At 42.0% G+C, this 26,701-nt stretch overlaps 1 protein-coding gene across 18 annotated transcripts in view; it reads left to right on the forward strand.

Moving 5' to 3' along the window:
• Positions 1 to 9,730: 9,730 nt before the first annotated feature.
• baz2ba (bromodomain adjacent to zinc finger domain, 2Ba) overlaps positions 9,731 to 26,701 on the forward strand; it is a 67,743-nt gene continuing 50,772 nt past the window's right edge. For all 18 annotated transcript variants that reach the window (XM_026164810.2, XM_026164818.2, XM_026164848.2 and 15 more), the window contains exons 1-2: positions 9,731 to 10,017; positions 23,524 to 23,566. The gene's annotated coding sequence lies outside the window, so the exon portion shown is untranslated. The remainder of the gene's footprint in view (positions 10,018 to 23,523; positions 23,567 to 26,701) is intronic.

The following is a 26,701-nucleotide window of genomic DNA, read 5'->3' on the forward strand; positions in this document are numbered from 1 at the left end:
TGAATAATTGCTTTGAAAGGCATTGTGGATCCCACCATCACAGTAAATCCAGGATTAGGAGCATTCAAATGATTTACATACTTTTAACTCACGTCTAATTTAGTAGACCTCAGGAAGCACTGATGAGAGATAAGCCTTAACACAAACCTTTTTTATTCGTTTTGTTTTGTACCATGAGGTAATTGTATTTATTTCTTTTGCTTTTTTTTTTTTGCATTTGCATTTGCGTAAGATTCATTTAAAATCACGAGCGCAGGACTCGTGTTAAGTGTGTGGGGGGTCCAGGAAGGTCAGCGTGGAGCAGAGTGGGAGCATTGTTGCACAGCAGATGCATAATAATGTGAAGGTCAACAAGATGCTCGTCGTGCCCGGTAAAATGTAGCGCTTAAAGGGCCCAGCAATCCATTATTGCTTGCATGTGTACAACGGTGAACAGTGATCAAACCAAGTGTAAATCTGCCCAAGGCCAACTGAACAAGAGGTGAAGGAGAACCAGTGATAAATATAGGGAAAGGGATAAATATAGGAGGGTGGAGCTGCAGATTAATTGCTGACAAAAAGGATGCCTGACCTAGACAAATGAGAAAGTGCAAGGTCTGGTGAGTTGGGGAGGAGGCCTCGCAATCCCAGTCGAAGGTCTGTAGGCCAGTGTCCCCCCTACCTTCTCCCCACTTTGCTCCTTCGCACACGTGATTCTGCACACTGCTAAGTGAAGGGAGACTTGAAGCTCTTCATCCCCCCCAGTGCTGCTGATAGGATGATAATGGAGCATTCCTTGGAGCTGTTTCTCATTCATGGTGGCTGTGACAAGGGAGGAACATGCTTTCTATCCACTGGGGGCAGCTAACTCTTTCAGATCCCATGCATGTAACCTGAGATTTGCCCTCCTCTTTCTTGAATCCTCTTATGTGTGTGCAGTGGATATGAGATGGATACTTACCTGTCTCTGTGAGCTGCTCTTTTTCTTCGTTCTTTACCCAGCGCTACAGGCTGGTGCAACATCAAAGTTTCATGGTGTAGAAAGGAAATGCAAATTATTATTACAAATTGACGGTGGGTCTCCGCCTCAGGTTTCTTCCGGACTGTGTTTGTCGAATTCAGAGTGCTCAAAGACATTAACAGTGTCTAACAACATCTGCTGGAATATGGAGATGCAGATGTTTACACTCCCCTCATGAGACTGACTTTAACTGGAGAAGTAAGGCACAGAATAACTGCAAGAATGTCTGGATTTGTCCAGCACTGTGTAATCGCAAAGGAATGTCCTGAGACATTTCTGCTTTTCCTCTACAAGACCCCTCTTTTCCCACGGCTCGTCCAGGTCTTGAGAATCCGTTTCCTGTCTCTCTCTCGCTCTCTCTCCCTCGTGCTCTCTCCCTTCCTCCCTCTCTCTTGTTCTGTGCCTCTGTTTGTGGACACCACAAAGGCTGGTTTATAGGAGGACTGCACAATGCAAGCCCAGTGTCGTCAAGAGCACAAAGAGCAAGAGTCCTTGCCTTCTGAGAAACCTCTTGGAGGAAACATGCAGGCCAAGGTTTCTGAGTTGTTGTTGTTTATTTTATTTTTTTCCCCTGTAGCCTGAATGAAAAGCTGGATTCACAGACACAAACAAACTGATAAGCACACACCCTTATCTTGCTGTCTAGAGGGGGAATCAGAAAGTTTTTAAGAAGTTATTTTCTAAAACTGGGAAATTATTTAGAATGCCCCCCCCCTCCCACACACAAAAACCACATAAAGAATTGTGACAAATTTAATGACAATTTGGAAAACAGCCAAACTGCATTTAGTTCATCAGAGTTTGCCTGGTTTTAGGTGATGGTAGGCTGCATTTAAGGTGCTTTAAAAGCCTAGTTCACACACACACACACACACACACACACACACACACACACACACACACACACACACACACACTGCCAGACGTCTGAACAGATCAGTAACAATAGGGGGGGGGAAGCAAGGCCACATGTGTTAGCACTTTAGGTCACATGTTTTGTGGGGGCACCATCAAAAATACTTGTATGCTATTTGTGGACACTCTTCTCTCAGCATGCTCTTCACCAATTAGCGAGAACAGGCCTTTTATTTTAATTCGCACGCATTCACAACATCATATGCTAAAAAAACGCCAATGCCAAACAAAACAACAACAAAAAAAAAACTTACACGTCATTGATTTAGTTTGGGACTTTTACCAAAATCTTTAAAAAAACAACAACAAAAAAACCAGACAAATAACAACAATACAAATTTAACCCCACACGAACACAAAAAACACGCAGAGGTTTCACCGAGAACTCCAAGAACATTTGTTGTTCTTAATGTTCCCCAGACACAAAGTGACATCTGCCTCGCTCTCTGCATGCCTGCTGCTCTTTGTTCAAAAGAGCACTGAGGGGAGAGCACATTGAAGGCAACGATGATGTCACCATTGTGATCATTACTGTGCTGTGTGGTGCCCTATTTTTGACCAGGCGTCACTGAGGGCAGGCCAGAATGTCTGCCTGCACACTGCCAGGAGGAACAGCGGCCTGCCAGTGTTAATTAACACAGGGCCTGTTTGCATCCGTCTTAAGACCACCCCCACAGGCCCACCTAAGTCTAAGTGCACATGCTCATCAACACATGCATAATTTGAGCTCGCCGACGAAGGTTTGCGCATGTGTTTTTTTACCTCGCGGTCCTTTGTTTTGGGCACCGTTTGGCTTCCTTTCCTTGTCTGGGCCTTGCAAGTGAATTATTTATTCAGCCTACTCTTCTGTGGACATATCCTCACTACTTGTGCATGTGCTTCCTGCCTGTTTGCTTTCAATAACGTCAAGCTTGAATTCGGCATTTATGGCTATTGAGTAACTAATGACTACTCCTGCCCATCTGTGGTAGACTCCACCTAAGTATAAACACGTGAGCTGCATAATTCATTTAGCCTGTTGAGGAACGTAAGCGAGACTCTGATAAAATAATACAAACATGCAAGGTAGGATTAACAGAATAGTAGTCTGAGTGTGTGTTCAGTGTTAAAGCTAAACTAACTGTGATCCTGGAAGGTATTTGATGCGTATTTGTATCGGTATAGTAAAGCAGATCAATGCGGAGTCAAAATGCAGGTTTTATTTTTACATCATAGTGACGCCACCATGCTTTAAGGGTTCACTGACCTTTTGTGCTCATAGCAAAACTTTCAAACATGCAGGTGTGATGAACCGACAGATGTTATCACCTTTTGACTTTAGCATTCCACATCTTACTTGCATTTTATAACCGACTTACACTTCATAACTTACACTTGATTGTTGAAGTTCTTTTCTAGCATCTGGCTTTTTATAAAGAAAATTGGGGATTTTTTTTCCCCTCCTAAAGGTCATTTCATTTGCTCACTAATTATTAGCACGCAGAAATTCTTGAACTACAGATGTAGTCTTGAAGCTTTCTATTTTGATTTTCAATTTAAAAAATAAACAATAATAAAGGCTCTGTGAGCTGAGGAAAAGTTGGGAATTGGAGTAAGCTGTTGGGCACAATTAGAGGTGTATTTTTACACCCAGTGTCTCAGTGTTTTGGATGAAGTCCTCTAAAACACTGAGCAATCAGGCTCAAAGGCAGATATCGGTGCATGACGCACACAAACCAAGATTTTGTTTCTCTGAGGCATTAAAGATGTTCTTACGGAGAAATCGCCAAAAATATATCAACCGCAGTGTAAAATGTGCTCGAAGTATGTGACCAATTCAAAAAGCTCTTCTCTCTATGTATGTCTGTGCGTTATCTATCACTATATCTATCACTCAAGTGATGGCTGTTAACTTGTTTTGTCCTTTGCATGGTTTATTGTTGATTTTCTTTGAAATAATGTGAAAATAAAGTCCTAAAGTAGGAAATTTCTTCAATAAGTTTAATGGATGTTGTTATGGGAAAAATGGCTCAATTAGCAACTCTCACGTGTCGCATGTTGCGACATCAAAATTGTAAAGCCACACATTTCTCTGATGTTTAAGACAAACAACAGCAAACGTGTGACATCACAAGCAACAGGAACTCCTCCAAACACTAAAACCACAGCCCGCTCTCCAAAACATTTTGTCTTTGTTTATCCATTTGCTGATTAAAAAGAGCACTGTTGCCGGCCAGCCATGGTTATGTGGACATTATGCCTGGAAGGGGATCTATCTTTTTCTTTTTTTCTCACACATTTTATAACAGCTCTTAAGGGTTTATGTAGTTCAAACACACCCCTGGAATGAAAATGAAAGCTCATTCGGTGTCAGGATTTCTGAAGACCTTGACACATACCACCTGAAAATAGCTCATGTGATATGCGTTGACGTTATTGCTGTATTTAAATTAGATGTTAGGGTCTTAAAATAACCTGAAGGTAGCATTTTAGCGCACCGGATTTGTTTTTGTGCTTTTATTTCTATACCAGAGAGGCGACAAGAAAAGGTAAAGGAGACCAACACGGAGGACAGACTGAAGCCTGAAGCCACAAATATGGTCTCTTAAAGTTTTCCACACCAAGATACACAGAGGTATTTCGTCCTTAAAAGGAATGCTTCAGATGTGGTCACATGTAGGTCCTGAAAGCACTTGTGTGTCAGGCAGCTCATTCCATGATTTAGGCATGAGACATAACTGCAGTCACACCAAATATGTATGAGACATCTTATATATTTATAGATATTTACAAAAGTGTCTATCGTTATCTTGTTTTGTTCTGAATGTGGAGCAAATGAAAGGGGCGAATGAGCCACGTTTGACATATTGTTTTCTTGCTGCGGTGCGTGCGAACCAAACTCAGCCTGTTGACAAAACAGTAATCCATATCGCACGAACGCTTACACCGATCAAATTACATCTGCGAGATAAACTCAAAGATTTGAGAAGTTTCTCTCTGGATTTTTTTTTCCAGAATAAAAGGAACCAGCCAGTTTCACAATTAAAAAAGAAAAAAAAACTTTGACAGTTGGCAGTTTCAGCTTGACTCTTTCCACTGTGTAATTTTCTGGATAGTGTGAGAGACGCTACACTGCCAAAACTGCAATGATTATGTCTTCATATTTTTTTTAATGCCAGAAATGCATTGCACAATGTTGCATAATCTTCATTTAAAAAAGGTGCTGATTTCTTGTGACTTTTTGCTTTGTCCCAAAAGTAAGTGTTTGCACTAAATAGATTAAATCACATAGCACGAAGCTTAGCTCCTTTCACATTAATTATGAGTTCCAGCTTAAATACAGTGGAGTGTAAAAAAAAAAAAAAAAAAAGTATTTCTTTTCCTTGCTTTGATCTAAAATTTTCAGGTAAATCTGCCAAATCAAACTTGTCAAAGTCACTGCCTAAAGAGAAACAAAACAAAGCGCTTTGCATGCAGAAGCTGAACACTGTTGAATCTGATGACAGTGACGTCTGTCAATATGAACCGAGAGCTTCACAGGAATTAGCACTTGAGTGGAATCTCATGAAAGGAAGCTTTAGCTTTCAGTTACAAATCACTAGCAGGTGATTTAAAAAAAAGTCTCTGTGGAATTACAATAATGTTCCTGGTTTATTTTATTTTTTTAATCGTACATTATTAAAGTAAGGTTTGTGCATTTATGTGTAAGGCTGTGTAAACTTTGTAGTAAGAAAATTAGACACAAGACAAACTGTGTGACGTGTACCAAAACTATAACTAATATTGGGCTTTCTATGTAGGTCAGAGAAAAGAGGAAAAACACTGAATCCTGACTTAAAATAATAACAGAACAACGGCAAGTGCACCAGTCAGTTATCTATCAGCGTATGCTCCGCTGTCAAAGATATGTCTGCCGTGGACAGAAATCAAAGCTAGTTATATGTAAACTATGATAAAGCAAGGCACTGAAGCTTGAAATTCCTTCAACTGTGAAAGTCATTTCCCTTGAAAAATCCCCCTCCGCTTCATCTGTCACAAAATGCAGAAAACAAGAGAAATCTTACAGTCGCAGGACGCAAGTAACGCCTGTTTTTAGTGTGCACATCTGTTTTCCCTTCTTTTCTGTCTTAGTGTCATTAGTGGCCTTATGATTGGAGGGGGAAATGCTGTTCTCACGTTGATGAAATTATAAAAACTAGGAGGTCGACTGCAGTTAGCTGTATTTAACAGCAGGGTTTCTCCAGGGCGATATTCATATGGACTTGAAGGAAAGTACTGGGTTGATTACCGTAGCTAAACCCCTGCACTTAGGCGCAGATTTAGCAAATGGAAAATCTGCTGACATTTTGTGTGGCGTGTGTACACAGTGACGCGGGTGAAGATGTTTTTATTTGATTCAAGGTCATTTGGCTTTGCTCAGGTTGGGGTGACATTTGCTTGTGATCTCATTCTTCATGGAGAGATGCATCACCGTGGAGCTGAGAGTTGTTTCTCCACTTTTCCTGGCACAAATGACTCCTCATTCCCAGAAAAGGAACATGCTATCTCTCTCTCCTCTCTTTCTCTCTCTATCGGTCACACACTGACAACATGTGCACACAGACTGCATCTCCTCAGTGAATGACAGTGTGAATGTACCTCATCAACGAATGAGTCACTCTACTACTCTGCTATTATGATGATTTCTCCCTTCTGTGTATTACATCATGCAACAGAGGGTTCTGCTCAGTTACATTCGCCACAATAAACACTCTCTGAGTGCACTCATTTAGACTGTGTGGGGATTTCAGTCAACCTTGCAAGGAAAACATTTATTTGATCTTCCAAATCACTTTTGGGGTAAGTTTTGTGTACAAGTAAAAGCACAGGATTTCCTTAAGCTGACACCGGGATGGATGAGAACACCTGTAACATCCTTTTCTGTAGGTGTCTCTGGCACTGAAGGTCATGCATTGATGGATGTGGATTCCCATATACCGTAAGCTCTATAGTGAGGCTTTCAGAATATCTCTGATAAACCTTTATTGGTAAGAGATAGCAATCAATAACAGCGCTCACGTGGCGTAACTGCTGAATTTTTATGCCAGCCAGGGAATATGAGTGTTACTTGAGGTGCACACACAGATATTCTACATATAGCAGCCAAAAATTGGTCCCTTGTGCTTTAATCGCACAGGCGGTTCAAATCATTGACTTTTCAAATCATTACATCTCACACAGCATTGTGCTCAAGACCACTGATGTATTGAAAGGATGCTACAAAGAGAGGATCCTGCACGGATGGGAAGAGTAATTACTGTCCGGTTGCAGGGTTCTTACATTAATCCAAAACAAAAGATTAAATTAAACTCAACTGTTATAGCAGTGCAAGATAATCGGAGGCAGGGAGGAACAATAGCGCTCGATTCACTTCATACAGCAGAACATTGTCTTAATTTAATTTATTGGGTGTTTATTTAATACTTATTATGTAGGACACAACAATAAGTGAGGACTAATTCAATTGCATAAAAAGACATCCTTAGGCCACTTTTCTTGTGTGTGAACACTATTTTAAGCTCCATTTATGGTGTTCAAATTAAACATCTCAGAGTTGCTGGAAGCTTCTCGTGTTAATGGAATCCCACATAGCGGATTGTGTGGGGAAGAGAGCAATCTGTATTCCCTGAATGTGTCTGGGCGAAAATCAATAAATGCAAGCACAGCTCCTCGCTTGTGATGGCTGTCCCTGTCTTTGCATGCTGGACTAATAGAAAAATAATAATTAAATTTAAATCACCAGATTAATTTGTTTTCCATCAGTCTCAGGAGAGATCCTTTTTTTTTTCCTGTTTCTTTAGTGGCTCATTATACTTTCTAATCAAGACAAAAAAAAAAAGTCCCTCTTTTAGACAGACATGCTGTCTCCCTTCCCCCTTCTCTTCCCTGTGGTGTGCTTTCTCGCATTGCAGTCATTGTGCTGGCACTTATTATGTTACAAATGACCGAGGTACGGCAGGCATTCTCAGTGTGCATGCAAAGAGGGCCCACCCTTCTATGCTACTAGCGCCTTCTCCTAATGACGATGCTCAGAGTGCCCCCCCACTCACCCACCCACCACCAGCACACACGCCACCCCACCCCCCAGCCCACCATTCCCGCCCCCATGTGCTCTCTTTAATGAAGATTCTCCAATGCAATTAAAAATCCTTGCTTCTTGCTGCTACTGTATGACAAACACAGCCACTGTCATTCCTCATGGCCTGTCATTCCTGCTACAGGAGGCGGAGGAGATGGAGAAATACACCAGGGTGCCAGTGGCTAGAGAGACAGATAGAGAGGATTTTGAGAGTGTGTTTGTGTGTGTGTTTGAAGAAGAGCCCCCCCCCCCCCCAATCTCAACAGGTAATGGAAAGGGGCAGAGAGAAAAAAAATCAATGACCAAAGAACATGGAGAGCACGCTTATGAAATGGCTTTAACTGCACACCACAAGCTGAATAAGGGGTTCTGTGTCCATCCTCCAAAAACTCGAGTGAATGCCGTATCGGATCTTCCACCTGAACACCACCTCACCTTTCTTTTTTCTCTCTTTTAATATTACACCTAAAAATGACTGACTTCTGAGTAACATCTTTGCAATTCTTGCAATAGCATCAAAAACACTGGGGTGACACTTTTAGACGCTGTGACATAAGAACAGAGAGGAGAAAGACGGAGGGGGTGGGGGAGAGAGGAAGAAAGGGAGAGAGAAAGAGAGAGAGAGCGAGAGAGGAATCAGGATACATTTATGGTCATTTATAATGTTTATGAAGCATTAATATGAATGTGCCCGTAAACCAATACTCCATCACTCTGCTAACAATGAGTTCATTGTTTGTGTGTGATTTATGAGGTGTCTATAAACTAACAGTGAACAGTTTGTTAATCCACTATAATACCTGTTAAAATGGATACAACCAGTGGTGATGTGACACGCAGCAAGAGAGACAGACCCGCGCACACACATACACACACCAGTCAGCTCTGCTGTGACCCATCCTCATCCTCATCAGGGTGGGGCACATAAGAACAGTTGCCCACTCCATCTGCAAAAAAAACCTCCCCACCACCACCTCTCCACCCCACCCCCTTGTTGTTTTCCAGTTGAATGAAATAATCTTCCCCCGTCTGGAAACCCAGTCTGGGTCAGAGGGCCTACGTTCAGCCTGTTGCTTATTGTGTGTTTAGAAGAGGATGTAAAGCATACAATTAGGCACAGATGGCTGTCTTTGCCAGGCAATGTATTGATCCAAACCCGATGAAGGGCTGCCCCGTTTTCTGGTTTTGTTTCACAAATGCCTCCCCTAAGTTGGAGCCTTTATGTAACTGGCTTGTATTTGCTTGATCATGTAACATCTTGTGGGGGCTTAAAGAGAGACAAACAGATAGATCATCTGTAACTATGTTGAATACTGCCTAATCAAGAAAAAACACCCTTTATCATTAGGTTTGGCGATATTCTAAAAGTGCCTACAACTTTAATCATCTTTCACCTTTCAAAATAAATCCACAAATAAGACAAAATGAGAGGATTTAGGCAACTTTTCTTTAAAAAAAAAATCATAAAATTTAAGCTATAATCCAAGTTATAGTAATTAATTAAAATGGTTAAGAATGTATAAAAGTTATTTTATTTAAATTTTTTTAAAGGTTTGTTTATTTCTTACACCATCAGCGGATAAGGCGCTAACAACATCATAAATAAAGTTCCCGCTACATCCCTGTCATGCCGTGGACCTAATGACAATGTCGCATTTAAAGTAATAACGGTCAATTACTGTATCCTTCCTTTACTACGGCCGCTGCACAAATAATAAGTTTTCTTTGTGTGGCAGTAGTGAGCTGACGTCAGGTCGGTTCCTTGAAGTGGAGCTGAATAAACCTTGAGAAGAGTCTCCTTCAATCTGCTGTTAGTAACTAACACACACACTCACACACCGAGACTCAATTACTGCCCAATTCCCTTCTTTATCATTCGTCCCCGACCTCTTTCATAACCAAAACCGACCAAGGAAAAAAAGAGGCGAGAAGAAGACCGAGCCGAAGTGTTAGTTGAACTAAAAAACCACGCTGGAAATAAGTAAAGTGTCGAAACTAAAAAAAGGTAAGTGTTTTATTTTCACTGACGCTGTTTTCGCCCCGTCACAGAACAGGCGATGAGCTGCGTACGGAGAGAGCTCGCTTGGCTTCGTTTCTAGTTTCTTGGCTTTTTTCAGCTCGTGTAAACTGCTTTATACATACTTTCCTGTTTTCTCGTTGCGGTGTAATTCATTCAGTCCGTGTGTCCCGTAGTCGTTAGCGATACGTTTGGTTAAAGTTTTTTCTCCTTTTTATGAAAAAAACGAAGTGTTTTTTTCCTCCTCTCCTTCTTCGGAGTGTTGACCTGATAGTGGAAATCGTCTTTTGTGTCCCTCTTTTCCCTTTTCTCTCTCGCACCGTTCACTCCGGCGGTCGCAATTTGATAGCGAAATTAAACTTTTTCGAAAGCTTCGTGGTTTTGTTTGTGTTGTTCTTTTTTTCTTTTAATTTATCAACCGTGAAAATGTACAGTTGTTGGCTGTTTTGGCTGCCTATTCAGTGTAGTGGATGTTGTAACCTAAAGGGGGGGGGGGCAACTACGAGGCACTGGACTGCCGTTGGTCCTCGCTAGTCCGTCCGTTAAAAAGCCATCCAGTTTAACAGTCCCCCGACGCGAAAATAAAACAATTAGGCGACAAATACATAAATATCCCCCTTCAGTTTGGATTAACTTGTACGTATAATATTAATTTCTCTTTGTACAGCGGTTCAGAGTTTGAGCTTTTTTTCCCTGTCGTGTCGCTAGTCGTATTGCTGGCCAGCCTGCTGGGGAGCTGTTATCGCGGTCGCTTCCTCAAACCGAGAGGCGTGCAGGCAAGCTAGCAGCCGCTTGGCCGAGTTGTTGAAATTTATCCCTTTGTGTATATTACAATATCCTCCATTTTTTCTGCCCCTTCCAAAACAACAAGCCTCTCGCCATCTTGGTTATTTTAAATTCGTCCACCGCCCCCCCACACCAAAGCACCCCCACCCCTCTCTCTCTCTCACACACACACATACAAACATCCAGGCTACTTTAAAAGGAAATGGACGTTTTTTTCCTCAAGTTTTACCAAAGTTTTAGACTTGGTAGAGGGGGGAAAAACGAGACGGGGGATCGCGTCCCGTGTGTGTTCTTTTATTTTCCTTTTTGAAAGGAAATTAAGGTGGCTGATAGAGTCGCAGACGATCATTTTAAGGCAGTTTTACTTCGATGTTTGGTGCTTTAAAAAAGCAAATACAAAGTGACGTGTGGTTACATGTCAGGATTCTCTTGTTTTGAGACGTAAGTGGAGAGGCTGGTGTTTTGAGACAGGCGTCGATAAACAGGCGCATCTGTGATGTTTTAAGATAATACTGTTGATAAATGTGAGATCGGCGTTTACTCGGTGCTGCCCAATGTTTGTCTTTGCAGCTAAACATGAATGAATGAATGAAGGAAGGAGGGGGAAGGAAGAAAGAAAGGAAGGAAGGAATGATATAAGGGCAAATTACTTGGAATGATATTAAGGGAAGATTATTTTTAAAAAATATAATTTTCATTGGATTTTAATTGGATTTCAGTATAAAAAAGTGATTAGGTATGATTAGACTCACAAAAGTTATATAAATAGTATTATGTTAAAAAAAAAAACAGGTCCTTCCTTCAGCTGTTGTGGTTTAGCTGAATAGATCTGTGAGCGATAAGTTTGCTAGATTGACAGGTTTAAGACGTGCACACTGGCACACATGCACCTCTAGCCTTCCTTTGGATTATCTCTTAGCTGAGCCATGATACTTGCTTGCAACAGTTTAGACTGAAGACTTTTAGCAGACTGGAAAATGGTGACCTTATTTATTTTGTGTCATCCATCTCACACAAAAAATGTGTCCCTGCCCCTTACAGTTACAACTTGATCTCACTTTTCTTCCCCATGTCCTGTAAAGCAGTTTGAGAAAAAGGAGGGTGTTTAGGGTTGGAGGGTGTAGTGGAAGGAGGGGGACAAAGAAAACAAACTGAACAAATGCTTTGAAATGGAAAATCAGATCATTTCACCTCCCACCTCTTTTGTTTGCCCGTTTATTGCTGCAAAAGCTGGAGTGCAGAGGAGCAGATGTTTAGCCAAACATGAAGGCGCGGTGCCTCTGTCCTTATGGGGATGGCTCTCCCTCCTCTCACTGCTGATGCATCGACATGACAGCTGCTTGATTTCATGGAGCTGCTAAGAAGCCATTAGTGGTATCAGTGAATTGAAACGGAACAGTGTCTCCCAGTTTTCTATCACAACTCTCTTTTGTTGGCATCTTTTTTTTTTGGTGCGGATTTGTTTGAATATATGTGTGAGTGTTTGTGCTCCCGTGTACGTATGCGCGTGTGTGTGTGTGCGCGCAAATGCTGCAGCTGAACATACAAACCGACAAGAAGTGGTAATATATTTGTGCAGCGTGTTTTCTCATAATTTGAGAGAGACTGAGCAAGAGCAAAAGTGAAAAAAGGGGAACAAATCTGTCAGAGTTTGTTTGCCATGTTGGTTTGAAATGAAAGCACACTGTGCTACCTCAAGCACACTCAAATCAGAGATGTCTCTCCTTGCCAGGCCAAGGGGAAGAAAAAAAAGTCAACTCGCGGCTGGAGTTTTATTCTTTCTCTGCTTCTCCCTCTCAAATTGGAACTGTTGTTTTTGAAGAGATAAAGGAGGACTTCTGCTTGACTTGAACATTCAGGAATTAAGGATAGACATAGTTAAGCCCTATTTGCATGTCTACCAAAGTCACAGCAAACGGTTGCTATTGACTAAGCTGATTAGGTGAAATTAGGTTCACGAGCTCTATGTCTGGGGGTGCTGAATCTGACAGAACTTGGACAGCTTTTGAGAAGACAATCCCATGTGCACACAAGGCTGAATTCTCTATAATCCCTTGCTATTGAATATGGGGGCTATCTATTTTTTTTCTCTTTTTTGAAGGAAACCCATCCTTGTGTTCTTTTACAGATGAAATGAAGTGCGATTTATTAGGTGTGCATGATAGGAATGATCAAGTCATTGGTATGAGGCAGCTCTTGCTTAAAACTTTAATATGAGATAAAAAAAAATACGTCCACTCTATTAGGGATGCTTCCATATATCGGCTGAACACTGAGCCAATCACAGCCTCGTTGACAGATATGAGCCTATCAGCAAATGAGATGACATTTACCAATGGCAGTGGCTGGTCTTTATCTGTTGGGTCACATCAGTGTCATGCTGGTTAATTGGACAAACAGTTCAGCAAGAGGGAGAAATAAAAACAAAATAACAACAAACGCGCACGCATAAACCAGGGTTTTCCTCGGTTACAGACTGTCATTTAAGTCTGACTGGTGTGAATACAGTAAAGGCAAAGGAACAAAAATCAAACACGACTATGAGATATGTTGATAATTTAAATGGTGCCTTATTACAACGGGCAATAATATAAATGGGTTATTATTCATATCATGTATGCTTTTAGATTTTAGTTTAACGGCTTTCCTCCTAAATATGCTGAGCACTAACCTGTTTTGAATGAGAAAAGCTAACACACTATTTTGTTTGTGTTCCTAAAAACTTCTGTGATGAGTGAGTAGAGCTTAGATCTTGTTGTTTAACATGCATTTTGTGTGATTAGAGTAGAATTAACTTTATCACCATGGTGGGAAGCACTGGGACAAAGCGAATGAAATGCAGTGATAATTCAACCCGATGTGCAAAAACATAGTGTTATGTGCAGAATGTACAAGTGTATAAAATGAAAGTCTTACAACATGGGTGATGTTATAACTTACAGCATGTACAGTTTCTTAGTGTGTATATCAGGAGTGTATCGTGCAGCTTATGTCAGCTTAGGTTCACACCTTGTATATTTGAATATGCCTCCACATTCGTCCCATGCGACCACATGTGATCAGGTCTCACTTTAACACTGAACACGTACAGGGACTGAAATGTGTTGCCGTCTCTAATGTACTTCCCTTGAATAATGTGCTGGAATTAATAGAATAAGAAATGCTATACAGTCTAGCTCGATGATGTCTCTAATCTTCCGCTTTCCGACTGGCTGATTGACTCTTTGGCCCAATTGGAAATCAAAGCGTTTTCAATCTAAGAGAATCTATTTTGCCTGATATTGTTGGCGCCTGCTGTTGCACATTTTAATTGGCGCCCAAATGAATACCTGCTTCTGCTTACACCGAGGACATCAGTTAAATAGCTGGTCCTTCAGTGTGACCCAAGGTGCTCTTTTCCTGTGTGGCTCAGACCTTTACTTAGAGCAGTGCACTTCGTATTGGATCACTACAACATCTAGTAATGCCAGGCGTGAATAGGGTTTTAGTTGCAGATTTTGATTTTAACCTCAAATTCTTTTTCCTTGATGTCACTATCATTGGTGATTAACAAAGTAAATCCTTTAATGCAAAATATGAAAAGTGTCCCTGTCCCCTTGGCTGATTGTGCCATCCCAGAGCCTCGTTCACATATGAAGTATTTTGCTCTTTGCACGTTGTAAATGATGGTTGGTTGTAGGTGATGGCTGGGGGCTGGAGCCTTTCCCAGATGTCATAGACTGAAAGGCAGGGTACACCTTGGACAGGTCGGCGGTCTGTTGCAGGTCTAACACAGAATTTACCTCCCCGTTATATGTCAGTCAGCTGTTTCACTTGCAGTCGCTTGTAATGCTCGCCTCAAACTTGAGATAAGTTTAACTCAGGGCCCGCCCACTTTGCATCGCTAACGGTCTCTGAATTTCATTGACATTTCATGTTGCCACATCTCTGCCAGTCTCTTCCTGTTTGTACAGCCCTTTAGAAAAGTGGCGTTATGCTTCAAATCAAGACTTAAAATGAATCAAGCAGTGTTTTTTAGGGGTAATGCAGATCCTGACGATAAAAGAAAAAAGAAAAAAAGGGTTATTTGAAATTCTTGCGACTATTTCAATATTGTGCATTCGGTTACTGCGTCTCCCCTCACTGATTACATGATTTTACTCTGGGCTCATGCTTTGTAGTTTCTGTGTGACAAGATATGACAAAGTGGCTGATTTATGCATTCTTTAACCACAACAGCAGGAGGCTGAACTGATAATGAAAGACAAAAATAAACTTTCACATTACCATACACATGTATATTACTGAAATATTTACTAAGCTCTGTCTGAAGTGCTTCAGTCAGCCTAAATGTTTCAATGCATTGATGTCAGTAAGTTATATTTAGTCAGAGATTAATAAGATCTGCAAACAATCTATCGATAATAATGGCCATCTGGGAGCCCTGTCAAATCTCTGCATGTTAGCGCTGACACAGAGCTGTGAAATTTAAAGAGGAAGTAGAGATCTGCTCTGTGTTAACCAGATCCTTCAAGAACTAATGCAAGACACACTCCCAGTCGTCGGTCAGTCTTTTACTCGTGAATGTGCATGCACAAGCAAAAAAATAAAATAATGACAAATGAAATAATGCACCAAGAAACTGAGGACTTTAACAGATGTTTTTGAAGTAGACATTAATCCTGGAAAGACTAATGGTCCTTTGAGAAGAAGCAGCATTTTAGCAAAAGCCTTAAAAGCTTCCATGCATTAGATTAACAATGCGTCATATTGTTACAGATCAAATTGAAGCTTCTCTGTCCTCGTCTCGGTCTAGTGCTGTGAGCCGTGTGTTAGAGGCCCATGCAGGCAGATCACTTATTGATACGTGTCCACATGGCCTCGCAGGTTAATGTCCTCTCAGCTGGGAAGTTGGTGAGCTCTCAGTTGATCTACCTAACCTTATGTTACCTTGCTATTTTGGTAACACTGCCTGTTCTCTGAACGTCCCTATAGTCATCAGGATCCACAAATAATTGTCTAAAGTGCATGCTTGGTGACAGCAGCTTTTAAAGTGAGCCTCTTCTAATATTGTGCCTGTCCTTTTGCTGAGTTATCTGCATCCATCTGTACAGTGAGAAATGCAGCTACGTTTAAAAAAAAACAGACTAATGAGATTGGGCATATGCCTTTCTGTTGTAGAAGCAAGTAAACAATCTCAACTCTTAATTAAGACTAAACAAATCAACACCCATTTTATTTTTTCTACATTTCTGTGTGGATTACATATGGTGGATTAATTACCGAACAATAAGCAGTGTAAAGTGCAAGTGGGTCACCCGGCGTTGACTTTCAGGAGACAGAAGACAGAGCGGCCAAATTTGGGAGGGAAAGGCGATAAGCTGCTTCTTTGCCGTTCGTCCCCTGGGCCTCTATTTATCATTCAATGTGAGAATTTCCTTGATGAAAGTCAAGGTTGTTTGTGCATGCTCTGTCTCGTTGGGATGCCTGTTTTTCCACCAGCAAGGTGAAAAGGTTGATTTTCCCCCTCCAAAGAGATGCCTTGTTTGGGAAGTCCAGGCTAGTTTCTTTTAATGAAGTCTCTAAAGGTCCTGATGATTTTTCCACTTCATGGCTGTTTTTGTTTTATACATTAGTGAGGATGCGAAAAATACAGATGTACTTTGTGTGTATCTCCGTGCCACACAGCGGCGAGCATGCAAGTCCTCATAATTGTGTGTCTGTGCTGCATGTGCTAAAGACGTAGCAAAGAAGGTTATCACTTTATGTGAGCTGAAAGCATCCATTTAAGGTGGCCTTTATAAAAAGCAAGAGTGGCAAGAAAGATGGCAGCATAATGAAAGCATTTATTTTCTTGAAAAGAAATCACATCAGTGTTTCTTGGCTTTGTGAAATAGATACATTCAGAGTCTTTTAACATTAGCTGAAGGAGGCTGGATTGGATTTTTCTGTCATTTTTCTCCCACCTTGTCCTCCCTGTCTCGCTTACCAACATTTTCTTGCGCAGGGACTTGATTATGGAATTGGCATTGAGGTCTGGAAAACCTGCTATTTAGTCTGATGTTTTCCACACCTTGACATCTGCAGCAGGGGGCCTATACTTACACATTTCTCTTGCATTCTCCCATGCTGGCTGTGCTTGGATGGGGAAGGATACTGGGAATGGGAAAAGAAATGGGAAGAATGTTTCGGATGTCGGAATTGGTTTCTCTATTGGTGTGCCTCCTGGGTCAGTGGGGTTTTTGATGATACTATAGAATAGCTTGTTGCAGGCAGGGGAGCTGTGAGCTTCGGTGGGTGTTAAGGCGCACGTACACAGGCACACGCACACACACTTGCTGTCACAACACAGGCATTTATGTATAGGGACAGCACACACATACACTAACGTGTACACACAAATGCATGAGATTGTGCCTCGACAGCCCCCCATTTATTGATCTTCTTCAGCATTTAAAATCTGGTCACTGCTGCCACAAAGGCTTTTTATTTTAGCTGCGCTGGCAAAGCGTGCTTGAAGCTAAGCCAGAATTTAAAATATTTAACTCCTACACAAACGCCATGAGAAATGACAAGGAGAGAGGAAAAACAAATAGAAAAGCAGTTTGGAGCTGTGCAGTAGCTATATGTGCATTTGTTGAGAACCGTGTTTTATGTAAAACACGCTGATAGGATCACCTCGCACTGAGTCGGCTGTGTAAGCGCTATAGTTTGGAGTAAAAATGTGCGCATACAGCACCTTTTCCTTCATAAAGTTTTTATGAATTGAGGGGGCTATCCTGTGTTTTTCTTCAGAAAACAAAATTGTGGAGAAGAAATGATCATCGACTCTAAATGTAACTTAACTCAGAACTGAACTGCAAGGCCTTACAGTGTTTGTAGTGCAAGCTGAAAATGCTGGCAGTCATTGGATTAGTCATTACTGGACCTGGAACAAGCGGCTGTTTTTAGCATTTTAAGGTTAAAAAGGGATACTCGTGAGCAGAGAGGCAACTCACCAATGGCTAATCTGCAAAAGCCCTTTAGCATGCATTCTTATAGCCCTGTTCTTTTCTTAAGGACAGCGTGTTTCTCTTTCTCTCGTCTCACTGCACACGACACCAGGTATTAAAGGCAATAATTTCCCCCTTTTCTTCTTCTTAGGAAATTGTGAGTGTTCAGTTAGTCCCAGGTGGCATAGAGGAAATGATCTGACTAGCTGCGTTCACACTACATTTTGAAATAATTTGTCTTGAAAAGGTCAAAGCACATATCAGTGATTTCGAAATGCTCTTACATTGTACTGAAAATCTATGTTGCATTAACATTACAAATCACAAAGGTTTCCTCATCCGGTTTAACCTGCTGCTGCTGTTTTTTTGGTTTGTTTTTTCCTTTCTTGTCCAGCTACGAAAGCCTAGCCCTGCTCAGTCTGTGGCATTGTCCCGCTTTCTTTTTCTCTGTGTCTCTGTCTGTCCTTCCCTCTCTCTGTCTCTCTCCCGCTCTTTGCTTGTGCGCTCTCTTTCTGAACGATGACACTGAGAGACAGCTGTAACGTGAGACGCCTCTCGATCCTGGCAGGGGCTTCGAAAAGCTGAGGCAGAAGGGAGGGAGAGGGCCTTTATCTGAGACTGGGGGCGCTGACCTCCCTCATTCCCCTTCTTTTTCTCTCCTCCTTTTCTCTCCCCGTCTCTGCGTCTGCTGGCATACTCCATCCTCCCCCCACCAACAGAAGCCGAGACTGCACTAAAAAAAAAGCGTAATGAGAAAACATTTTCTGCCCATAGCAAAAAAAAAAAAAAACCTGATGAATGAAATGATGTGTGTTGTTCCTGTTTACACCATTTAAAGCTGTGTGTTGCTTTTTAAATTGCTAGCATCCCTCCATCTTTAGTCCACACTGGATGAAACTTAAATTGTGTTGTCAAGTGTTTACAGAATGTATGGAGTAATATTTGAGTGACTTATGTTTGTGATCTGTGTGTGGACTCGTTTTGTGCATGTGTTTGTGTGTGTGTGTGCACGTGTGTGCGTGTGCGTAGATGGAAACATCCACACATCCCCTGGACTCTAGGCTATGGCTGCTAAATCCTCTGTGAGAGCTCCCGTGTGTAATCCAAACATTTAGAGCTAATTTAAGCATGCAGGCAGGAGCAGCATCCTTTAGGAAACAACAGCTCTCTCTCTTTCTCTCTTCATCCACCACTGTGTGTGTGTGTGTGTGTGTGTGTGTGTGTGTGTGTGTGTGTGTGTGTGTGCTGCGCAGGTGTTTGTGTGCGAGTGTCTTGTTGTCGCTGGAGGGAAATGAAAGCACTCAATCACTCACCTGTCAGAGTACTTCAAAATCTGTCCGTAACACACAAGTACACACAACCACACACAGCCACACATGCATGCATGGACAAACATGAACACACATGTGCATACACACTTACCCCTGAGGGTTTGACAGCACTGGCCCTTTATTGACTCCCTTGATCAAGGAGACAGCAGATCCATTTAATAGAAGCTACACGCACACACACACGAGCGCACGCACACACACACAGGCACGGAAATCAAAGTGGATTCACATCTGCTCTCCACACAGCTCCACTGTATCTTCCTCTGGTAGTCATTTAAAACTGCGGCTTTATCGGCTGTTGAATTAAATTTTAAAAGCCACTACTAATAGATGTCATAATGTTTTTCCATTGCCGGTTTCTCTTGTCATAGTTGCATTGCCGTTGCAGAAAAACAGCTCTGATTTGCCTCTTTGCAGCATCTTGTGTTACAGCATGGAGTGCGAATGCAAGCCCAGTCAGGGTTATAGGCATGTTCTGTTGGCCCTGGCCCCTGTACTCCCCCAGTTGGCCATGTTTTGTGCTGAGTGTTTTGGAAGGCCAGTTAGCCAAGAGGGTGCTGGGAGGAGATGTGACAGCTGTGTTGGTCACGGCTACTCTGACCTTCACACGTCATCCTGATGGATCATCAAGGCTGTGGCGATACGCTAAACCTGTTGTGTAGGCCTGCGCTACCATGAGCATGCACCAGCATTCAGCTGCTTGCATTTTTGGTATCAAAGTGCAACTGAAGTCAGTACTCAGTAATGACAGATCCTGCAAAGAAAAGCAGGAAATGGAGGTGTATTGCTTAATGCAGCGAAGAGAAAAGTTATCATGGCAACACAAAAACATGCGCACATACATGGCACTAAAAGGGCGAAGCATACAATCAAGACTGGAATTACACACGCACACACACATATATATATATATATATATTCTAGCTCACACAAATGGATTGCACTAATGTTCAGAGCTTTTCATTGGTCTCAAAGGGCTTTACTCCAGTGTGTGGTGTAACCCGTTCCCTCGAGATGGCACTTGCTCCATCAAGTCAAGGAAGAAACCATTTAGGGGAATGATAAACACACACGTATATTCACACATACACGCAGCACTGGGAGGCTGGAGGGATTTGAATTGCACTTAGGCAAACGTTTCTCACATAAGTTCTTTATTCCTCGTCTCGTTCCCATCTTTCCCCTGAACGTACACTTGCTCACATACAAAAGTACTTGCGCAGAGATTCCATTTTGTCAGCTTTCAGCCCCAGATCATGTAACGATAAAAGATGCTGCCCTGCAGTTAAACACTGCCAGTAAATCACAGGGCAAAGAAAGCTGGGAGAAGCACTTATTTTTAAGCAGCATGAGAGACCATACTGAGGGAGGGAGGGAGGGAGGGGGGGCAGATAGGGTAAGACAGAGAGAGAGAGAGGGAGAGAGGAAGAGAGAGCTTCTTTGTGCACTGTGTACTGGCATTGTGTGTGATGAAGAGATGAATCACTGCTATTTAGGGATTGGTTTCCTGCAACTGATTGTGTGACGACTCGGTGGCGGACAGACTGTCAAGACTTGCCTGTTTTGTTCTGGGGGCTTCAGGAAAATGTCTGCGGCCAAGTCTCACTAACTCACTCCCACAGGGCCCGGTGTGCCAGAGATCAGCAGAGACAACAGAGACAAACACCTCGCCAGTGTCGCTCGTCTAACAATGCATCAAATATTAAAAAGCAGGGGATTTTAGGCCAATCTCAATATGTATATTTTCAGAGTACACTTGTTTTCCGTGCTCAAATACCAGCAGCTTGTTCATAAATGAAGGCTCACGTGACTTTTTCTTTCTTTCTTTCTTTCTTTCTTTCTTTCTTTCTTTCTTTCTTTCTTTCTTTCTTTCTTTCTTTCTTTCTTTCTTTCTTTCTTTCTTTCTTTCTTTCTTTCTTTCTTTCTTTCTTTCTTTCTTTCTTAGCTTTCTTTCTTTCTTTTGACCCCTCTATTTAACCCTGTGTGGATGCCTGAGAGCGGTTGTATGAATCTTAAAGTAAAGTCAACATCTGTTTGGCTGAGGCAACAGGGGTAGATTAGAGTAACCAAACAAGACAATTCAGGGAGACATCATAGCAGTTAGGTTGTACGCTGTCCATGTGCAAGCATGCCTGGAGTTTAAATGCTGGTAATTATTACTTTGGAGATAGTTCTTTGTGTGTGTATGTGTGTTTGGTTTTATTTGCCTTCACATTAATTAAATGGAAATGACTAAGCAATCATGGCTATTATTAAATTGACATTCGGATTGTTACTCAAAAAGTAATAAATTCACCGGCATAACTTAGGGCACCGATTTTGTTGGATCACTTGTATATATAGACATTCAAATATCTCGGTGTTACTCAGAAAGCACGGCTATGTGAATTCTGTCACACTAAATTAATGCTGAGGTGAACCTTTTTGCATTCGTGATGATTTGTATTTGTTCAACTGTAAATAGCGCTTTGAAGTTTTCACATCATGTTTCACTCAAACTTGTAGTTGATTAATGTTTTGCTTGGCATTGACTTTGGCTTCAACTGTTTTGTACTTTTTCTGCCTTCTTTCTTTTTGTCTTTCTGTTGTAGTAAAATCCATCTAAAGGGCTTGGGCAAGCAGTTTTATTTATGTCATATTGGACTTTATGAAGATTTTAATGTATATTTATTACACCCTTTCAATATTTTATATGCCAAATTAACTATTAGCTAATTGAAAAAGATGAATCCATAATTAATTAATTGTTTGCTGCAGACTTAATACAATGCCCTGACATAATTTATGAGGACATAGCAGCGGAACAAGGCTGCAGTCACAGGAAAAGAGTGTTTTGTAATGTTTGATGTAAAACTGGTAAGATCCTACCATAAAATGAGGTTAATAGACTAACAGCCTGATTCTCAGTGAGGCAAATGATGGCAGACAGCACTGGCTTTCTTATCCAGTGTAATTCACCTGCCTCGTGGCTGGCAAATCATTTTCTGTGGTGAAGTCCTGTGAGCAGAGATCCTTTAATCATCCACTAATAGGCCTTTATGAAAAAAGCTGAAGATGAATTCAGCCTACCTGGCTCTCTGTTATCATTATCACTGCGATGAGTTATCAAAGTATTTGTGTGTGCCTGTAGTTTGTGATGGTGTGTGTGTGTGTGTGTGTGTGTGTGTGTGTGTGTGTGTGTGTGTGTGTGTGTGTGTGTGTTTGTGTTTGTGTAAGAGAACAGATAATGAGGGGAACCATTACAGTTCGATCAGTTCGGTTATTACCAACACAGTCAGTCTAGGTGATTTCTGTTCAGTGATACATTGAGTTGTAATGACAGACATGCGTTGCACTGTGTACCACAGACTTTGGAAACACTTGAAGGCATCTGGACAGACAAAATGACTTACTTACTTGTAACATACTCCCTTTCTTTTTACCATTTGAGCAAGTGACGTTAACAGAAAAGACGGGAACTTTGTAGGAAAAAGGATAGCTTTAACTATTATTGTAATATCTGACCACATCCGTGCCGCTGAGGCATCCACCAGACTTGATTCAGTTGCTGTTGACCAGATGGATGTGTTTACTGACAACAAAACCTTGTTAGATAGCTACCCACACATGCTTTAACACTGCTTGTGTGTTGCCGTGTCTGGAAATGTCTGCTTCCCTGAGTCTGTGTGCATGTGTACAGGGAGCCGTGACATTTGTAGGTACTGCATTCTGATCCCACCTAACCTTGCTGACACCAGTTATATCTCATAATCGAAAGCTGTCCTTCAGCTGTTCTTTTTATTCAACACGAGGTTATATCAGCGTAAATGAAAGTTGTAAAAACTGCACTGTAGTGTGATATACAAAGCAGGGTGTTGTCTGTTATGGTGAGCTGCTCAGATTAAGCCCGGTCTGTAAGTGCACAGGAGGGCCTTAGAGACAATGCATGAGAGATGGGCGTGAGAACGCTGGTAAGGCTTGGTTCTCTGCAAGAACTGTCTTGTGTTTAGGGAAAATATCCTCACACTTGAAGCTCCAATGTCTAGATTCAGTTCTAACAAACAGGTTTTGCAAGAACGGGCTCAGGGAGAAAGAGACTTTTTGTGGGTGTGAATATCTTTCTGTTTGTGTGTGTGTGTGTGTGTGTGTGTGTGTGTAGCCACAGCTGTGTTTCAGACGTCACTGTATTTTTTTCCTTTGATGTGTCTGGAAAACCACAAATACTAAGCTGTGTAACTGTAACTTTGAAGTGCAAGTAGTTTTTAGGGCCTCCGCCAGCTTTCAGGTCGTGAAATGAAAGAAGAAGAGAAAAAAGCTTCATAGTACTATATCAAAATTGCCCGTTTTGAGAATGCTGCTCTTCTTATGAGTCAGATTGTTGTATTCGGCCCGAACCACAGTGATCTCTTGTTTCTGCTTTTCCCCAGGTGTTACAGCAGTGATGTCAAAGAGCTGAAGACACCTGTAACAGTAAGTGCATCTCTAAAATCTCTCACACTGCCCAAAATGCATGTTACAAAATAGTTGATGCGTGACTTTTGAAAATATACATTGTCACACACTTCTGCTTTTACAGTGGTTTTTAAAAAATTATTTCTTTTTTTTTTATGGCGCAACAGAACAAACTTGCAGACTCCTCCAGTTTCAGGCCTAATTTGATTTTCATTCATTCAGTGAAAGAGGATGTTTTTTTTCTTCTCCCCCAATTAAATTTAACAAGAGCCCCTTGAAAAGCAGTTGTTATGATTACATTACAAATTCGGGGTTCATTCAGTGAATCAAGCAATTAATTAGATTTCTCCCATTCTAATCAGAATATTTGTATGAAACGTACGCGCCTAATAAACATCCTTTGAGTTTGCTATCTCTTCAGACCCAACACTGAATGTAAATGGGTGTTAACTGTGCCCGACAGTGCTTCTGGGTTAGGATCTTGGATTGGGTTTAGTTGTTTGTGTGTCTTTCTGCGTGTAGCATTAATCTTCTCCTTTTTGAGACCCTTTCTTTCTTCCTTCTCTGTTTTCTCGCTGTGTCTGTGTGTGAGAGCAAGCTGTACTCAGGGGCGCGGCTGCGTCCTCAAGGCTTCACTTCACACACACCAAGTGGTGTGCCAGTTTATTGTTCCACACACACAGACAATGACTTGCACTTTCTCTCCTGCCTGACTTGATGGCCTTGTGCCTGTGAGTGTGTCACCAGATCAAATTGGATCTTTTAAAAGAAGGTTTTTGCTGAATGCAGAGCTCAGTGAAATACTTGTTTCGCCCGTGACTGTCTTTTTAGCCTTGTGCGTTAGCAGACCCGATTCTATCAGGTCTAACCATTACTGCTTCATCTCTGGCTGTGAATGATACATTATATCCCCTGCAGGTTGGTGCGGGCTGCTTGTATCATTTGTGATAAGTATTGATGAGTCCTCTCTTGGGGAATCAATTTCTAGGGGTGGGTAGTGGTGGTGGGGTGTGTGTGTGTGTGTGTGTGTGGGGGGGGGTAGCCTTCTAGCTCAACCCCCACAGCTGGCTGCTCCTAACTGGTGTCTTGGCTGCCTGACTCTTCCTGCAGCCCCATAGAGAACAAGCACAGCAGAGCACAGGGGAAAGATGGAGCTCATCCAAACAGCTATGGTGTAATTAGCTGACATTTGTTGCTTGGAAGACAAGAGAAGGAAAAAGGAAAGAGCTGCTCAACTCAAACACCCAAAGGAATATGCAAATGTTGAGGGTGAGAGAAAATGAAAGAAAGACAGAGAAATGTGTCTAATGGCACAGAGATATAATTATATTACATTCACGTACGCATGTGGGTGTGTAATTGTGTGTGTTATGAACCCATTGAACTTTATGTGAGTATTTATGTCAGTGTTTTGCCACTGCAAGGCACGAACCACTGGTCTACGGAAAGGACTACAAAATATGTTAGGATAAGAATGAGGCTTTCTCTGCTAAGAGACGATACCCTCGTCTGCTGTGTAGCGCTGTTATTTTTTAGAGCATGTCTTAAAGTATTCAGCCACATCAGCTAGGCATCACACAAGTGAGATGCACAGTACCCGAGTGAAGCAGCCATCCACAAACGGGCTGATTCTCCGGTTCCAGGAAGGTTGTGCGTGTGCATGTGTGCGCTCGCATGTCTGTTTGTGTGCGCGTGTTTAAGCGAGAGTGCCGTACTGCATGTAAACTATCTGTACTTAAGCCAAGGTGCTGTGCGAAGGAGCAGCAATGCTTACGCAGCCCCATCTGCTTGATCCAAGCTTGAAATGCAATGCTTTTTAATGACAAAATACTGAGTGGCTGGGAGCTGTGTGTGTGTGTGTATGTGTGTGTGTTATGTGAGTGTGAAATAGAGAGGAATAAAGGGAGAGGGAGAAGGAGAGAGAAAAACATCTCGAAGGTCAGGAGCAGCGGGCGGCCGTAGGGGAGAGACACGTGAGACAGAGATAGTCTTGCGTCAGCCCCACAGCAGTCCGTTCTTTGTGTGTGTGTGTGTGTGTGTGTGTGTGTGTGTGTGTGTGTGTGTGTGTGTGTGTGTGTCCTGTGGGGCCAGCATTTCCATCCGCATCCCACCGTGTGTTACAACAGAGTAGCATGCCAGTGTTTCTATTCTGAGTGTCTCTGAAAAGATAGATAGATAGATAGATAGATAGATAGATAGATAGAAGGACAAATTACTGCTTGGAATTACTTCGAAGCAGTCAGTCACTGAGCTATAGATAATTTTTTACATGACTCTTGTGGCAGTGGAAGGGGAAATTACACCTTCTAGCCTGAGGGGAAAGAATTTGTGTGTCTCGTTGCCTGTCACAAAACCTGAATAGGGTTTCATCAATCCTAGCAACTACTATCATTTTTCAGCTCTTATTCATGAGCCCTCTTTGTTTCTCACAGTGTCTTTTTTCCCAGTGCCCTTTAAACTGGTGCTCTGTTAGATTGGGGAAGTGTTAGAGATAACTCCTAAACATTTAGTACTTTGTACTTGCCTCGAAGCTAAGATTGTTAAAAAGCTACTGTGTGATTGTCCTCGGGATAGGGAGCAGAGTAGATTCAGCAGACACACTCTAGCATTACTTTGGGCTTAGCCATCCATGTCTTTGTGTCGCTTTCACTCAAACTCATGCTTTCTACACACACACACGCACATGAGGAAACACACTGGCTGTTCCCCTTCTGCCTCTCTTGGCCCGCATGATCTCGACAGGGCTCAGTCCTGTAGCCAGACTTTTGATTCACCCCCACTGCCAAACAGCCTCTGCTCTTCTTGTCCCCATGAAGGGCTGCAGCGTGGGGTGAGGCTGCTCTTTTACAGACACTTGTGCCATGAATCACTGCTTGCACCCAGGGAGCCTCAGTCCACTCAGGGGCTGCCTGCCCGGACCATAATGTGCGTGGTCATGAGGGGGCCATTTTGAATGGAGGCCAGACAAAACAGGAGCTAAAGAACCCAAGCTGTGAGCTTTCCTAGAGAGGGCAACAACAGGAGTGTGTGTGTATGTCTCTGTGTTGTATTTGTTGTAGTACGGGCTTGATGTTGGCTATACAATGCTGAGTTCTGGGTGTCATAATGCAACATAATTGTATACCAGTAATTTATGAAACATTAGGAGTAGAC

This window comes from Astatotilapia calliptera, chromosome 1 (assembly GCF_964374335.1).
Source record: "Astatotilapia calliptera chromosome 1, fAstCal68.1, whole genome shotgun sequence".
NCBI classification, from domain to species: domain Eukaryota; kingdom Metazoa; phylum Chordata; class Actinopteri; order Cichliformes; family Cichlidae; genus Astatotilapia; species Astatotilapia calliptera.